The sequence below is a fragment of the Quercus lobata genome, chromosome 5, assembly GCF_001633185.2.
Source record: "Quercus lobata isolate SW786 chromosome 5, ValleyOak3.0 Primary Assembly, whole genome shotgun sequence".
Lineage (NCBI taxonomy): Eukaryota > Viridiplantae > Streptophyta > Magnoliopsida > Fagales > Fagaceae > Quercus > Quercus lobata.
This window is the reverse complement of record NC_044908.1, coordinates 24,405,969-24,416,606: the sequence shown is the minus strand read 5'-3', so window position 1 is coordinate 24,416,606 and position 10,638 is coordinate 24,405,969. Positions and strand designations below refer to the sequence as shown.

The 10,638-nt window shown below is 35.4% G+C and overlaps 1 long non-coding RNA gene across 1 annotated transcript; it reads right to left on the bottom strand.

Moving 5' to 3' along the window:
• Positions 1-1,990: 1,990 nt before the first annotated feature.
• Positions 1,991-2,702, bottom strand: LOC115989676. Its single transcript, XR_004092052.1, has 3 exons — positions 2,658-2,702; positions 2,331-2,399; positions 1,991-2,076 (listed from the first exon to the last, which is right to left on the bottom strand). It is a non-coding gene; the product is annotated as an uncharacterized LOC115989676 (long non-coding RNA).
• Positions 2,703-10,638: the final 7,936 nt, after the last annotated feature.

Genomic DNA, 10,638 nt, shown 5'->3' with positions numbered 1-10,638 from the left:
TCTATTTAATAAATAAAAAATTAAAACAATCTCATTTTTTTTTTCGTTGACATTTTGTTGTAGGACCATGCACTAATTATATTCCCATACTTCCTTGCATTTTCTAGTAATGAATTATGTAAGACTATGGTGAGTCAGTCAACACGTGTACTCAAAAGTATATATATTCTTCCATATGAAAATTAGTATAGCTACTAGTATCACTCACATGTGCTAAAAATAATAATACTAGTTGAAAGTATATTTGCAAAACATGTTTTCAAAAATAAGCAAATAAATTAAGAGCTCTATCAAATTTATCATAAGACATGAGTGTACTAGAGACTCCTAATAGGTTGTAACCATGAGTGTACTACTGTGTATATGTCCACTAGCCTGGCTTGAAATCCAAGCCAATATCTCCACCCTATGCTCTTATTCTTTGCAGCTCATTTCATCGTATATGTTAATTGTGGCAAACATTGTTCTAGGTTAAGGTTTGAAATCATAGACCTTTACTCTATAGAATTTGCTCTCTCATCAACACATTATCTCACTTGCTCTTAGGAGAACCTCCAACCAACCCATTGGTTTGGTCTCGTGTGAAGTATGTAGATCTTTCATTCTTGGAACAAGTCTCTTCCCCCTGATTAACTATCCTCAAAAACCCTTTCTCCAGTTGGGAACTTGACAACAATTTCCTCTCTCCACATTTATTCTTTAATTGTGTAACATTTTAAAAAATTGATACATTAATTATCTCAATTCTAATTAGTAGTACCTATAATTGACTAGGTACATGTTTGTTATTTTTGCTGCTAGAAGGCATGTTAAGGAGAGAGAAAAATTTGATCCATTAATTTCAACAGCAACATTTTTGGTTTGCAGATAACACAATTGATTGTCATAGTTAAAAGCAAGCAGGTAGAAGGATGAGAATTGGCATATTACTAGCATTATTTGAAATTCAAGTTGACCTATAGGATTTCGTATTTTTCGTGATGAAATAAATCTATAGCTAATTAGGTGTATGAGTGAATGATGATCTCCATATTATACCAAAATATTTTTTAATTTCAATTTTGAGAACTATTGTTAAAATGTGGACAGTTTACTATTACCATTTACTACTTGGAAATTATTCATATCCATATGCAGTTATAGTTGGATACTTTTATGTTTGTGAAGGTAATATTTTAGGATTGGGAATTATATAGACCTAATATAACACTCTTTTAAGATATTTTAGCTGAAACAAATAAGGTTTGGCTTATGCCGAATGCTCCACTGCAGTCCTATAATCTTAACCATCTTTTGTTCTCCAAAGAAGCACTTAAGCGCAGGAGGTTAGGACTCCCATTAAATTTACCCATTTTATCAAACTTAGAGGCCTTGATTTCTTTGAAGCAACCAATAACGTTTACTGTATGCAGCATTAATCAATTCTTCCATTTTATTTATTAAGAACAGGCTCGCTGATTAAATAATTGTTATACATTGACAACGTTTCTTTTTGTTGGTATTTGTCTGTGTGTATAGGTGGAAAATAGTGCAGCTGAGATTAAATGAAGAGCGAATTCATGTAATTTGAGCAGTTGTTCCAGAAAAAATTCTGATAATAGCAATGCTCTTAAGGTGCCTACCACGTTTCCACTAAGAAGTCTTCCATCAGCTTTTAATGTGATTCTTTTTTTTTTACTTGCAGATGTTAGCTAGAGGACTTATTTAATTAGATGAAAGTATATGTGACTGAATAATATTCACGATCTGTACTATTCCAATCTGAAGACAAAGATAGATCCATGCCATTGAAGTTTATTCTAGTGACATTACATAGTTATAACCAAGCCAGAACATATAACCATAACAGTAAGTAGTAAAACAACACTAGTGATTATTCAAATTCTTCCTTTTCTAGTCTTCCTCTTCGACTCGAAAATAGAATTATTCATACAGAACACCAAATATACTATTTGTAGCAGCAGTAGTAGATGAATCAATTCCTCCAACTCTTCCTCCTCAACTTGTAGGTTCAGAAAACCTCAAGTACTTTTCATATTAACCATAATAGTTCCATTGTCACAACCAAATACAATCCTGTAGGGAGTAGGAATATCAGTAAGGAATAAACGGAATGTATTAGTATTTAATTTTAAAACTGGCATGCAGAAAACAGTTTTTCTTACACTTCCACACTAGAAAATAAATAAATTTCAATATGCTATAGGCACAAAATTGATATTACAATGACTCATTCACATGTTTGCATTATCTAATAGTGATCTAAACATCTCCTGCAACTCTGAACACACATACCCAAAAAATAAATGAAGAAAAATCAAGAATCTTACTGGTTTGATCCTTTCTTGTATCCAATTGCCCAAACTCTTCCAAGATCATAGTTTAATGTGTTCTCAAGCCTGCAAATTAATCAGATTTATATAGAAGCTTTGAAACCAAAATGTAGACGAATTAACCAAAGTCTTACTAAAGTTTCAAATAAAATTCAAAGAAATTTATAGGTGCATGTGCAACAACTACAAGGGCTCTAGTAGAGATAAAAGGCAAGTACATAACTAAGTCTTCTTCAAAAGCAATATAAGGAAGAGAATTTGATGGAAAAATCTGTCAGCCTACTGAACATAGAATGTGGAAATTTTCAATCATACAGATCTCACCTATAGGTTGTTGCATGCCATATGTGAATAGTCCCATCCTCGGAACCAGTAATAATTAAGGGAAGCTCGGGATGAACACATACTGAGGTAACATTGTGTGTGTGTGTGGCCCTCTAGTGTTTGCAAACAACTTTTGCTTTGAGAGTCCCACACCTGTTCATAGAGAATTTTTCAATGAATGGATTCAAATCTTTACCCACACTGACACAAGCATATGAAATTAAACTCTCTGCATAACTCAAAATGAACCACAGATTTTTGGTTCATCACCACCTGTAAAGTACTCAACGCAGTTCACACCTTTCAAATGGCCATCCAATGTAAAATTTGGAGCAGGGGAGGAAATATCCCAAATCTGCAGGATTAACCATTACCAAATCATGGGGTGTCACACAAGTATTGAAAACATAAAATGCAGTTAACAAGGTAGTGACCAATGAACCTTATTGATAGTTTTTAGACCCCTTACAAACACAATTGGATTAACCTAGGTAATTAGCCAAGTTGTTACTTAGTTCAATTTAACAAATACTAGGTTATCACAATCAAAACAATTATATCATGCAAAGCAGCGAAAAGATAAATAACACAAAGATATGATCACCCAGGAAACCGAACCGGTAAAAACCTGGGGAGGATTTGACCTAGCTATCCTCAAGGTAAACTAGAATTCACTATCTTGAAAGAATCGAATTTTATACAATAAGACGTACAAGCCCCCACGCTCGACTTCTTATTGCTACCCACCAGTAGAACTTATTGACACAACCACGTGCAAGCTCCGAATCCACGGACTCCTTCTTTCTTGGATTCACCACCAGATACAAGTACACCCACTTATGTTTTCTTTAAGCTTCAATGGCAACAACCGAGTTGATCATCAAGGTGTAGATAAAATCTCCTCCTTGAAAACCTTAAGTTTGTGTAAAGGAAAACTTCTCTAAATCTCACAAGAGATTTACACAAACAGCAATATGAGTAACACTAAAACGTGGCTAGGGTTTGCCTTTTATATTTAGGAAAAATTTGAAAACCCTAAACGTTTTAAACAACTAGGGCTGAGTTGGAAATCTGTAGAAAAATGCATTCTTCCCTAGATTCGATCAATCGAGCCTGAGATTCGATCGATCGAGCCTAAGCTTCGATCGATTGAGCCAAGCCGAAATACACAGTAACTTCTGCATTAGCTCGATTCTAACTTTACATAAAAGATACAACTTTGAGCAAGACTAAAACACTTCTAAACACATTGTTTTGATCATGGTTTGCCAACAATACACATTAGAGTTCTAAATACATAAATACCTAAGTCTTTAGAACCTAACAAACTCCCCCTTTGGCAATCCATGACAACACATAACTGGAAGCTCAAAGTTTACAAAATAAAAGCCCTTTACATAAATAATGCTCATAAAAAAAATAAAAAATAAAAAAAGCTCAATCCTAACTACTATCCATCAGTTGCAAGTGTAGACAGCAGTTCAATTGAATCAACCTGTATATTTCCTGAAACACTAAACAAAATGCATAACCACATGTGTGGAAAAATACAAGTAAACATAATAAACTCTTGATTTCAAAAAACACACAATAAAGACATATATCAATGAAAAACTCATAAATATAAATCAATAAACAGTTGAAAACAAGAAACATATAAAACAATAAAAATAACACTCCCTCTAACATGAATATCCTATCAAAAATATGGCAAGAGCTAAAAAGATAAAATACAATGTGAAGCACCTAGATACAATCTAAACTCCACAAGCTCCGACTAACAAAAATACTTTCCCCCTAAAAACAAAAACTCTATAAAGTACTCCCCCTTTTTGTGATGGAATGCCAAAGGGCAAACAAAATCCATCATCAAAAGGGAGGTGGCGGTGAAGAACGTCTAAACTGTGCCAACTCCACACGCAAAGCACGGATCTCATCGAGCACGTCCACCAAAATCTGTCCATGAGCCACCTGAACAGTCAAGACATGATCTAACATACGTCGAATGTTTGAATCATCCGAAGTAGTTGGTGGAGGAACATCAGCATCAACATCAGCAGCACCAGACGTCTCAGCAACATCAACACCTGTAGAAGAGGAAGGAGGGGGAACAGCACTAGATGACACACCTCTAGGATGCGAAGAAGTAACTCTCAAGTGAGCAGCCCTCTGTCTAAGAAAAGTGGCACCTATAGGAGCAACAGCATGAACAAGTTCACCAGAAGGGAAACCATCTAAACCTAGAGACAGCCGAATCCTATGAATGAAAATAGGATGAATAAGCGCATGTCCTACGGCAGAAATCCTATGAACCTCGTTCAAAGAACGAAGGGATAAATGTGGGAAACTGATAGATGCACCCGAAACAAACGCATACAAAAACACACATCGCTCTAAAGGGATGGTGTGGAGATGAGAAATAGGCCACAACGAATGACATGTTATCCTAAAGAAAAGATAGGCAGTCTCAGTGAGCTTAACGGACGTGATCCGAGAATCAGAACTCCACTGAATAGAAGACCCAGTGATGTATGACATGACAACATCTAAGGGAGGAGACTCATCATAGGGATAGTCAGGCTCCCGAACAACCGGAACCCCAAGAGCTTCAGCCACTACCCGAGGGGTAATGGTGAACTCAACACCTCGTATCTAACTCCGAACAAGGGTGTTGGAATCATAGATGTGGCAAGAGAGATTCGAGAAGAACTCTTTAATCAGAGTGGTCGGGGGTGGATGATCTATCTCTAAGAGAGACAACCAACCTCTAGACTCAAAGTTAGCCCTAATGGCAGGATCAATCTCATCTAAAATCACAGCACGCTCAGCCCAAATCTTACGCTTACAGTTCAAAGTCTCAAAGGCCTCTCTGCTTTTATCATTCCTAAACACCTCACTCCTAGAGGGAAACTTAAAGGAAGTGGAAGGGGTCCTATGGGCTCTAGTTTTCCTAGGCATGGTGCTAGGATAAGGACCAAAACACAAAGCAAAGGAACAAAACAAAAGAAAACACCAAGGGCAGATTGCAAGTTAGCACAAAAAAAAAATATAGAACAAAAAATCTATATGGTGCATGAACTAATTCAATGACATAATGCATGTCCTAATGCAGTGCAATTAAGTTCAAATAAGTTCAAATTCACAAAATTGGCTTGAGCATAGAGTTTCTAACACAAAAACCCCAAAATTTTGAAAAACCACTTGATCAATTTGAAAGATATTGACTAACTAATCATCATACAAGATAGATTTTAGAAAATAATGACCAATTACATCAAATCAACAAGCCAATTTCATCAATTTGGCCAAATTTGAACAAAATCCCCAATTCGGGTTAATTACAAACCCTAGAATTTTCAATTCCTCAAAAACCACAAAATTGATCAAATTAAACCACAAGGATCATGATTATAACATCCTAGAACAAAAACCCAATGATCAATTTCATAAAATATGGTTTGAATCATCAAAAACCCTAAAAAAATGCTAAGTCCGAAAATAACCCTTCAATGCATGAAAAATGCATGTAAAACAGAAAATAAATGAAAAAGAGAGGGTAATATGGACATACCGGCTTAGGGAGAGAGATTCCTTGCAAGAAAAATGGAGGAAAACGACAAAAAATCTCAGTGGAGCCTTGTCTAGTCGGAGAGAGAGAAAAAAGTTTGAAAAAGTGATTTGAACAAGTCAAATCTGAGTTTAAAAAAAAAAAAAAAAAAAACCTGATTCACGAGTTTCGATTGATCGAAAATCAGTTTCGATCGATCGAAACAGACAGAGGCTCATTAAAGCATTTTTAAAAAAATTCAATTGATCGAAAAATAGAATGGATCAATTGAAACTGGCAGAGGCTCACTAAATTTGAGGAAAAACACAGTTTTTGAAAAAATATTTAGGAACAACTCAAAGCATTGAAATTGAGGAACAAAATGTATGAGTATATGATGATATGATTTTCAAAAACAAGAATTTAAGCCCAAAATTCCCAAAATTTAAAATTTATTGTATTCTCCATGAATTTTCAAGCATCAAATCAATTTTGCACAAAATTCAAAGTATTTGCAAAACATGGTTGGTCAGACCATAAACACATACAATAACGTGTACAATGTTTAGCAAAGAGTAACTTGTGTAGTGTGTGCAACTAACAAAAGCTTGAAATACATGTGAGGTGATATGTGAATAGCAATCAATCACAAAGTCTACAAAATTCATCACATAGAATTTAAAAGAGACCTAAAGAGTTACATCATATAACTCTCATATCTCCTATGTCATAAGCTTGCAATCATGTAAGTTTCTTGAATTTTGCCTCATAATATACACACCAATTTTAATTCATTCAGAAACTTATTAAAAAGCCAGGATAATGTACATACCATTTTTAATTATGTGATTTTGGCATCAAGCCTAATAGTACACACCAATTTTAAGTATTAAGCAATTAAACTGAGGCTTCACCTTATGTTTTTTTTGTGCATATGCTACACTTTCTCGAGCACAAAATCTTACGATATGCACTAAGGTGTTCATGATTGGCTAGTGAGCAGTGGTGAGATGATTATTTATGCCTTTCTCTAAAAGTTCAAGTCCGACAGTCAAAAACATGTGACTTCAAGATCAAGACAAAGTGATCAAAAATCATAAACATCTTTCCCACACAATATGCACTACAAAGTTTCAACTAGTAAACTGCAATAAAAGAAGCTCATCCAAGCTAAACAAGGTACAAAAAAATGTTATGTGAAAATAAATTGACCAACCTTGTTCTCAAAAACCAAAAAATTAGTGCAAAACACAATTTTCTTCCTTTTTCTTCCCTTTTCCTTTTTTTATTTAAAAAAAAAAAAAAAAAAAAAAAAAAAAAAAAACACCGAAACCAAGAAACAATGGTCATAAAGGGTAGAGCAATGAAGCACAAGGACCATATTAGAAAGACTCAATTAGTTCGAGTCTTTTGCATCCAAAACCTTTTAGATGCACCATGAGCATTGGAGTTTTTATTCACATGGAAATGATTACCAACTCCAGGATTGGAATAAAGGTTTAAAACATTTACCAATTCACCAATGAGTACCATAGGATCTTGTGCTTGAGGCACAGGTACTTTTGGTTCGTTTCTTTGCAGCTTGCAGCTTGTAACAATTTGGACGTATATGTCCAAATTTTCCACAAAAATGACAAACCCATGCAGGTTTATCATGTGTCTTGTCCTTAGATAGGGTAGGCTTCTTAGGCTTAGACTCTTTCAGATCAACCCTAATCTTCCTAGATGATGAAACTTCTATGGGTTTGACAACCTCACTCACAAGGGTTTGATAGTTTCACTCACAATCTCACTCATAGAAGGTTCAGAAGAAGATGAGGGGACAAAGTTTGTGGAATGGAGAGCAGACACAGAGATGCTTTCAACATAACCTAATCTAGATTTGTCAGAGGGAGACTTTTGAACACTCAACATTTGATCAAGTTTAGAACTAGCAGATCTAGCAATAGATAAATCTAGCTCCAAAGATTTAACTTTATCAAGCAAAAGCATATTCTCAGTTTTCACATTGTTCAAAAGTTTCTTAGTATTAAACAGTTTTACAAGCAAATTCTTCTTATCAAGCTCAAGAGATTCAATTTTCTTCAGGCCAAGTTCAACATTCATAGCATCCTTTGCAGTAACTTTGCATAGTTTATTATAGGCCTCTTGAAGATCTACATCCTCAGAGAGTTCCCCATCAGAAGGGTTCTCGTCAATAGATATGCTTTCATTGACTACAATAGTAGCAGTGAAAGTAATAAAGTTTCCATTCTCGTCACAATCAAACTCATTATCAAAAATTTCACCATCACTAAGGGTTACAGCCATAGCCTTACCCTTAGACTTCAAATAGGTAGGACATTCAGATTTCATGTGACCATACCCTTGACATCCAAAACACTGAGGACCCATAGAATTATTAGAAGATTGACCTACTTTTTCTCTAGGTTTATCATTATTGTTAACCTTAGTGGGATCATTCTTCCTAAAGTTTCTAGGTTCAGCAGTGTTCGTGACTCTTGCCTTTCTGTTGCTATTCTTGAAAAAATTTCTAATGTTCTTGGCAAGGTAAGTAATCTCTGTAGCAGAGAGCTCATCATCAAATCCACCACCTTCAACATTGTCAACAGACTTAAGAGCCATTGATTTGGATTTGGTAGTTTGGGGCAGGTCCAACTCATAAGATTTAAGAGATCCTACAAGTTCATCAACAGGGATGGAATCCACATCCTTACTTTCAGTAATGGCAGTCACCTTAGGTCTAAAGTCTTCAATTAAAGATCTAAGAATCTTCCTAACAATTTTAGGTTGATCATAGATTTCACCCAAGTTAAAAGCAGAATTAACAATATCATTCAATTTAGCATAGAATTCATCAAAAGATTCATCATCAAACATCCTAATGCTTTCAAATTTAGAAGTCTATTGCTGCAATTTATTGATTTTGACAGCCTTTGTGCCTTCATGCATAGTTTGAAGGATATTCCAGGCAGTATGAGCAACCTCAACATTAGAAATTCTCTTAAATTCCTCCATAGAAACAGCGTTAAAGATAGCATTCATAGCCTTGCTATTGAACGCAGCTGCTTCTTTTTGAGAAGTTTCCCCCTCACTAACAGGAGTAGTGGGCTTCTCCCATCTGTATTCAACGGAATTCCAGACTCTCTCATCAATCAATTTCAGGAATGCTTTCATCCTTACTTTCTAATAAGCATAATTATTCACATCAAAGTTAGGAGGAATAACTAGAGAGTGTCCGTGTTCCATGACAACAGGAGTCAAGGATCAGCTCAGTGATCAAAATATCAACAACAAGAGAGCAACCCGCTCTGATACCACTTGATAGTTTTTAAACCCTTTACAAACACAATTGGATTAACCTAGGTAATTAGCCAAGTTGTTACTTAGTCCAATTTAACAAATACGAGGTTATCACAATCATAACAATTATATCATGCAAAGCAGCGAAAAGATAAATAACACAAAGATATGATCACCCAGGAAACCAAACCGGTAAAATCCTGGTGTGGATTTGACCTCGCTATCCTCAAGGTAAACTAGAATCCAATATCTTGAAAGAATCGAAGTTCAGACAATAAGACTTACAAGCTCCCACACTCGACTTCTTATTGCTACCCACCAGTAGAACTTACTGACACAACCACGTGCAAGCTCCGAATCCACAGACTCCTTCTTTCTTGGATTCACCACCAGATACAAGCACACCTGCTTGTGTTTTCTTTAAGCTTCAATGGTAGCAACCGAGTTGATCATCAAGGTGTAGATAAAATCTCCTCCTTGAAAACCCTAAGTTTGTGTAAAGGAAAACTCCTCTAGATCTCACAAGACATTTACACAAACAGCAATATGAGCAACATTAAAATTGGCTAGGGTTTGCCTTTTATACTTAGGACAAAATAGAAAACCCTAAACGTTTTAAACAACTAGGGCTGAGTTGGAAATCTGCAGAAAAACGCATTCTGCCTGAGATTTGATCAATCGAGTCTAAGCTTCGATAGATCGAGCCAGGCCGAAATGCACAGTAACTCTGCATTAGCTCGATTCCAACTTTACATAAAAGATACAACTTTGAGCAAGACTAAAACACTTCTAAACACATTATTTTGATCATGGTTTGCCAACAATATACATTAGAGTTCTAAATACATAAATACCTAAGTCTTTAGAATCTAACACTTATAATACCTTTATGGTACCATCAAGTGATGCACTTGCAAAATTAAGGTTATCCTTTGGGTTAAATGCAACTTGCATCACATAATGTGAATGTCCCTCAAAGATTTGAGTACATAGCCAATTCTTCCCCCAATCCCAAAACTTTATATTCATGTCATCAGAAGCTGTCAGAACATATGGAAGGGTAGGATGGACAACCACACACCAAATGTAGTCTTAATGTGCCTCAAACTCTTTAACCTTTTCTAGTGTGTC